Source organism: Alligator sinensis, unplaced genomic scaffold, assembly GCF_000455745.1.
Source record: "Alligator sinensis unplaced genomic scaffold, ASM45574v1 scaffold138_1, whole genome shotgun sequence".
NCBI lineage: Eukaryota > Metazoa > Chordata > Crocodylia > Alligatoridae > Alligator > Alligator sinensis.
The window spans coordinates 5,031,671-5,038,803 of NW_005841862.1; the positions used below are offsets into that span (position 1 = coordinate 5,031,671).

Sequence of the window (7,133 nt, forward strand, 5' to 3'; positions counted from 1 at the left end):
ATGCTTCCTTCTCAACGTAATAATGCAATGCTTACACATCGCCCTATTATTGCATGAATTTATACTAGGGTCTACTGTTCTGCAGGGCAACTTTGCTGCTGTCACCAGCTCCCTGCTGATTCCCAGGTCATAAACCCTACAGCTGCATGTCCTCTAAGGGAGGGAGCTGAGTTGTTTAGGAACTGGCGGTTCCTATTCTGGGTTAGGTGAGGAAAAGCAGAATCATAATTTAATAAGATATGTGCCCTGGATGCAAACCCCAATAGCCCCATCAGAGACACTGATGTGGCAGAACATGTCAGCAGCTGGGAAGTTAGTGCCCTCTAAAGCTGCTTCTGTCTTCCAGTGCTGCTTAAACCCATCACCACCAGGACTTGGCAACAATTAATTCAGTGGTACCTATCTGCCCCGAGTGCTGTCCCAACCTCCACATACCACTCTGAGTGCTGCTCCAACCTTAATCCCACCATTCCAGCCACCAACCCAAGTGTTGCTAGCACCCTCTTTTAAACAGTGCCTGAGGCTCATGCCCTGGTCTCCCACTCCTAGTTACACCATTGAGGAGAAGAATAAAAACAGAGGGACTGCTGTTGGTTTGCACAAACTGGGCACATCTATATGTGCAATTGATGTGCACAAATAAACACTGGAGCTTATTGCACTGGAGTTTTTTGCTCTTGCATGCGCCATTTGAATGTGTACCCAGGAGCAAAAAACTCCAGAGCAATTAGCTCCCAAGTTTATTCGTGCACAGCACATGGAGCCTGGTGAGAGTAATCTGGGCTGTCAGGGGACCCAAGAGGTCAGCCTTCCAGCCCAGGGCTGCTCCGACAGGGCTCCATGTGCAGTTGGGGGGGGGGGGGGGGGGCTGGCTGAGGCACAAGGGTGCTGCTCGTGCCTCAGCTAGCTGCTCCACCACACGTGGAGTCTTGTCGGCTCCATGTACTGTGAAGCAGCTGGCTGGGACATGGGGGTGCTTCAGCCAGCCCCTCCACAGCACATAGAGCCCTGCAGACCTGGGGCTTCACAGGCTGCAGAGCAGCTGGCTGGGGCACAAGGGTGCTTCAGGTCAGGGGCTGCCAGCTTGGTAGCCCTGTGCTTAAGCATCCTCATGCCCCAGCCAGCCCTGTCACCTTATACATGTGCATTTAAACACAGTAATTTACTGTGCTGTTGGATAGTACTTGCGTCTGACATGACTATCCGATAATGCAGTAAATTAGTCTACTCCAGCCTAATTACCATGCATGTGTAGATGGTGATTCTTTGCTGTGCAGTAAATTAATCTATTGCACAGTAAAGCACACGTATAGACACGCCCACTGGGAAGGAGAAAGAAGCAGCATAGCTCCAAGACAGCTCTGGTTCCTCTTGCTCTTCTTGTAAGAAAGTTTGAGAGGAAAATTTAGCCTGTTTCCTTTTAATGATCTGCGTAACTAGTTAATTATTGTTTCACTATCAATCCTCTTAGAAGAAAAAAAAACACCTTACTATGAATAGCAGCACATATAATCCAAAACAATATCAGAATTGGCAAGTTATTTCTTTATGGTGGGGCAGAAGGATCTTAAGACTCGGGAAAGTAGAAGTGAGGGAAGATTCAGAAATAGAGCTTTGAAAATATTTTTGGTTTTCCTGCAGGAATGAAAAGTTGGCTAAAATTTGTTTAAAATTGTACAAAACCTTTTGTTTGAACCAAAACATTTAATAGCCATTTTGTTTTCCTTCTTCAACAGCAATTAACTTACTTTTCAAATTTCATTTTTAAATTAAAAATAAAAATTATTAGTTTTAATTTTTTTCACTTTTTCCCTGCTAAAATTATGTCACACATGACATGAATGTGCAAATAGTGTTAGTTAACCAGTGTAAAGCTATTTATGTGACTAAAATCATCAACCAAAGAAAACATATCACCCAGCTCTACTCAAACTCTTTGTTATATTTTATAAAGTATTCAGATACCTAAACAATAAGTTCAGCCTACATAGTTCATATCCAACACCAGGTCTTACTACACATCTCTAAAGTGCCTAGACATCTTTAGTTATTCTAAAATATAATATTTTTAATTAGATGGCTATGCAATACATAACATATTTTGACGCTTAGTGTCTGCAGAATGTCTACTAAAGTAAGTTATAAAATTATATTAATCAAGAACTTTATAAACAGAAGTGGAATTGTTTTGAAATCCCAGTAGTCACTGACATTTAGCAAATTTCATTTAATTATGTTAGCATAACCTATCCATCTGTTAATATGTACTTTAAAAAGAAAATAAAAGAAAAAAAATCAGAGGAACTGATGTTTCCTTTTTCTAAAAAGGTTATATTGATAGGATAATAAATATATCTGTTTTTAAACAAAATTGTCAAAAAAATTAAATTCAGACATTTTAAATTTTTTTTTTCTTTATGAATAAATCCCTTTGAACTCAGTGGATCTATCCACATGCAAAAGTTACTGGAACAGATTTGATTTTTCTCTGTTTCACTGCTCTTCCTCAGTATCCTGGTCTTGGAGGTCTTGATCCTTTCTTGAAATTTATGAAGTGACATAAACCTAGTTATAGATATGGGCAACAGTATGAGTCCTTCTATCAGAATGTATTCCTATTCAGAATGGCTGAGAAAAATTCTATGAGGGGTATTTGTTTCCCAACTTATAATGTCTATTCATAGGAATATTCTCATGCATCTGTGCTCATATGACCACAAAAGTAACAAATACATGGATGACATCTCTCACACATTTGACCAATGAACTGGGCCTCATTTATGCACTTTTACCTCACAGGACCTCTCTCCTCCCCCACTCTTGGTCACATGGAGGAAGCCCTCTGCCCCCCAGCTGCTGCGAGCTGCCTCTGGCTCAGTCTCGCTCTCTACTCAGCTGCAGCAGGGCTTGGGGCACAAAGTCCAGCACACAGTGGCCTCATCCCATGCACAGATTGCAGGGGGCATCTGCCAGGGTGCGTGCAGTGGCAGGAGGCCCCCCCCCCGTCTACCTGGGTGAGCCTTCTGGGCTCTGACCCTCCCCCAACCTGGCCTGGTTGGGGCCCAACTCACCCAGGGGCAGGGGGCACGGATGGGGGTTGTCCCACTTCCACAGCCCAGCCCCAATGGCAGGGGGCGTGGCTCAGCCCAGCCACATGCGTCCCTCTGCTTCCAATTGCAGAGCCTCTGATAGTTGATTTCAGTCAGAGATTGACTGTCAGAGGCTCCCCAATCAACTAGTTGATTATGATTGACCAGTTGGTGACCACTGCTTTATGGAGACTGAGGTGATAAAAATCACTCTTTTGCACGAATGCTTTTGCATCCTCCATGGATGCAGCTTTTCAAGCCAGTTCCAAAGGCATCATATTCTACAAAATGATCAATGCATATCTATGTTACTATGGAAAATTCAGAGGATTTGAGCCAAATCCTGTAGAGCAGGGAAGCATATAAGTAGTCTTATTGGCTGTAGTATGATTCTTCCCATTCCCAACTGCTTTGCCTCCTAACTGCTTCATTTCCTATCATAGAATCATAGAAGTAGAGTTGGAAGGGACCTTGCAGATCTTCAGGTCCGACCCCCTGCCTGGGCAGGAAGAAAACTGGGCTCAAATGACCCCAGTCAGGTAGGCATCGAGCCGCTTCTTAAAGACGCCCAGGGTAGGAGCCAGCACCACTTCCCTTGGAAGTTGGCTCCAGATCCTAGCCGCCCTAACTGTGAAGTAGTTCTTACGGATGTCTAATCTAAACCTACACTCCAACAACTTGTGGCTGTTATTCCTTGTTATCCTGGGGGGCACTAGGGGAAACAAGGTCTCCCCCAAACCCTTCTGGTCCCCCCTAGTGAGTTTATAGAGGGTCACCAGGTCCCCCCTCAGCCTCCTTGTGAGAAGGCTGAACAGGTTCAGGTCTTGTAACCTCTTGTTGTAGGGTCTGCCCTGCAGTCCCTGGATTATGTGGGTGGCCCTCCTCTGGGCCCTCTCAATGTTGTCCACATCCCTCTTGAAGTGGGGTGCCCAGAACTGGACAAAGTACTCCAGCTGCGGCCTGACCAGTGTCACGTACAGGGGGAGGATCACCTCCTTGGACCTACTTGAGATGCACCTGTGGATGCACGATAGGGTCTGGTTAGCCCTGCCGACCATGACCTCGCATTGTTGACCCATGTTCATCTTGGAGTCAATGATGACTCCAAGATCCCTTTCTGCCTCTGTACTCTCAAGAAGGGAGTTTCCCATCTTATAAGTGTGCTGCTGGTTACTACTGCCCAAGTGCAGCACCCTGCACTTGTCAGTATTGAAATGCAGCCTGTTTTTGTTAGCCCACCCCTGCAACCTATCCAGGTCTTTCTGCAGTCTCTCCCTCCCTGCTAATGTGCCCACCTCTCCCCATATTTAATCCATGTAATTTAGATTAAATGTTTTCAGAGGACTGAAAGAGCACAAAATCAGCTAGCAAGTTTTCATACATTTTTCCTCACAATATTATGGATTAAGGCAAAATGAAAGTAGGACTCACTGGGTGAATCTACATGTGCAAATAATGTGGGATCAGTTTACTTTAGAGTAAACTGTCTCGGGTACGCATCTACATATGCAGGGATGCAGGAGCAGATTTGCTGCTCCTAGCAGCAGACTGTTCCCACTCCCTGCAGCCCTGCACTGGGCCCAGAACCAGATTAACACATAAGCAAACTAGGCACTTGCCTAGGGCCGTAAGTGAAAAAGGGGCCCTGTTGTGCTTATTTTGTATAATTATTGAGTGGAAAAAAATAATATAAATATATAGTATTAAGTAGGGGCCCATGAGTTTGCTTGCCTAGGCCCCACTAAAGGGTTAATTTGGCCCTGACTGGGCCCCTGCACCAGGGGCTAGCGGAGAGCATGGGGCCAGGAGACAGCTGTCCTCTGGCGGGGTCTGGGAGATTGCTCCCTATCCCTGGGCTGCCTGTGGCCGAGGCGGGCTCTGCCACCAGAGTGGGCTCCACCACTATAGCTCAGGAAGTAACAATGTCGCCCTGCTCAGGCAGCAGGGAGCTCCCAGTTCCCACTCTACAATCATGAGGCCTGAGCTGGGACATTCTTCTCTCTCAGCCCAAACTCCGTGGTCATGATCAGGAAGTGAGGCTGGGAGCTCCCTGCTGCCAGGGCAGAGGGACAGTGTCCCTGTCTGGCCTCCAGTGGCAGAGCCTGCTCAGGCAGCTCCTGGAGGCAGGGAGCGGGGACCCACCCCTGCTGCCTGGCTGACCAGGAGCACGTTTGCTCCCAGTCAGCTGTCTGCATGTGCCTTACTGTACACTAGGGCAATTGAGAGTCAATTTGCTACTTGAATTTACAGGCAGCAAATGTACTCATGATTAGAGCAAATTACTATGCAGTAGGGATCTGCACGTGTAGACGGTGATGCTTACTGTGCAGTAATTAGCTCTAATCTTGAGTAAAGCATCACACGTAGACACACCCACTGTTTATGAAAAGAGAACTTATTTCTCACTATATTCATTAAAACAAGCATTTTTCATACCCTTATGTCCATCATTACTCTAGTCTGATTACCTCCTGTACTCAAAAGTTTTTAAGTTACATGCCGAAGACACTAGCTTCAGCAGAAATTATATTGAATTTGCACAAGGAAAGAACCCATCAAAACAAAAAATGGCTCTGCCAAGCAGCTGACAAAGAAAATGTGGCAGAAATTGTTTTAAGAAAGTTAAAATATCTAAATACTCATTTGTGACTAGAATACACAAAATTAATACTTACTAAAGTACACTGTGCAAAATTAGGTTTAAAAACACTTCAAAGCCTATTGCTGACTGCTGGAAAGAAGAAAAATCACTCTTTTATTTATATATTTATAGTTATATAAAATTGTTATTTTTGAAGGTATTTGTTAGATACAGTTCCACTCCTCTTTGTCTACATGTTTCTGTGACTTGTGTGCCCAGAGTTATTCTATAAAAGTGTATTTCTCTTTCAGTGAACGGAAGGTTATAAGCAGCATACAATTATCTCCAACTACTAGTTCTTTTTGACTTAGTCCTGAATGGACCAGAAAAAAAATTGCAGATAAACACCAATAGTATACTAGTAAATTAAGAATAGGTACATTAATTAGGCACTGATTCTGCTCATGTGTTAATTTAAAAAACAAAGCACTATAGGGGAGTGCATATATATATATATCCCCCTAGCTGTAGTGCTACTAAGTTGCCTCAAAAGCACGCTATTCAGCCAGGGAGCCTGTCAGAGAAGCAGTGGCAACAGAGTGGATATCTCTTTATGTTAGGGGTAGGCAACCCCTGGCATGCATGCCAAGAGTATGGCACATGAAGACATTTTGTTTGGCACGGGTGCCTTGGGGCAGACAGGGCTGTGGGGAAGAACTTCCAGGGGTCTAATCCTTGTTGTGGCAGAGATTGGAAGCTTGGGTTCCTTTTAATGTAATAATAAATATACCAATTAATATATTCATGCACATAGGAGAGAGAGAGAGAGAGAGAGAGAGCTTGTCTGCTTAATACACTTTCAGGGATCATTTCTATAGTTTATTCTCTAATAATGAAAAATCAAAGGAAGAAATATATCTGTTGAAAAAGCAAATGAAAGAATAATTTGCCCAGACCACTGGAGAGTATGACTCCAAACCAAAATACCATTCTCTGTTGAAATTTCAGTTTTATAATCATAAAATACAGATACCATTGATAGAAACAGAAGAATTCTTTGGCTCATGGATATGAACATACACACAAATACAAATAGGCCTCCGGCAGATTTTCATAGATTTCATAGACATTAGGGCTGGAAGGGACCTCGGAAGATCATCGAGTCTAGCCCCCCACCCGAAGGGCAGGAAGTCAGCTGGGGTCATAGGATCCCAGCCAGATAAGCATCCATTTTACTCTTGAAGGTGTTCAATGTAGGTGCTTGAACCACATCCGATGGCAGGCTGTTCCAGACCTTGGGGGCTCGGACAGTAAAAAAAATTCTTCCTTATGTCCAGCCTGAAACGATCTTGCAGTAGTTCATAACCGTTCGACCTCGTCATCCCTTGGGGCGCTCTGGTGAACAAACGTTCCCCCAGATACTGGTGGCCACCCCTGATAAACTTATAGGTGACCATCAGATC

General features: G+C 44.4%; 1 protein-coding gene across 1 annotated transcript in view; it reads right to left on the reverse strand.

The window, feature by feature from the left end:
- The window catches only part of DNAH14 (dynein axonemal heavy chain 14), a gene marked incomplete at its 5' end in the record, with an annotated part of 183,029 nt that overhangs the window by 147,571 nt on the left and 28,325 nt on the right, over window positions 1-7,133 (reverse strand). The window lies entirely within an intron of this gene.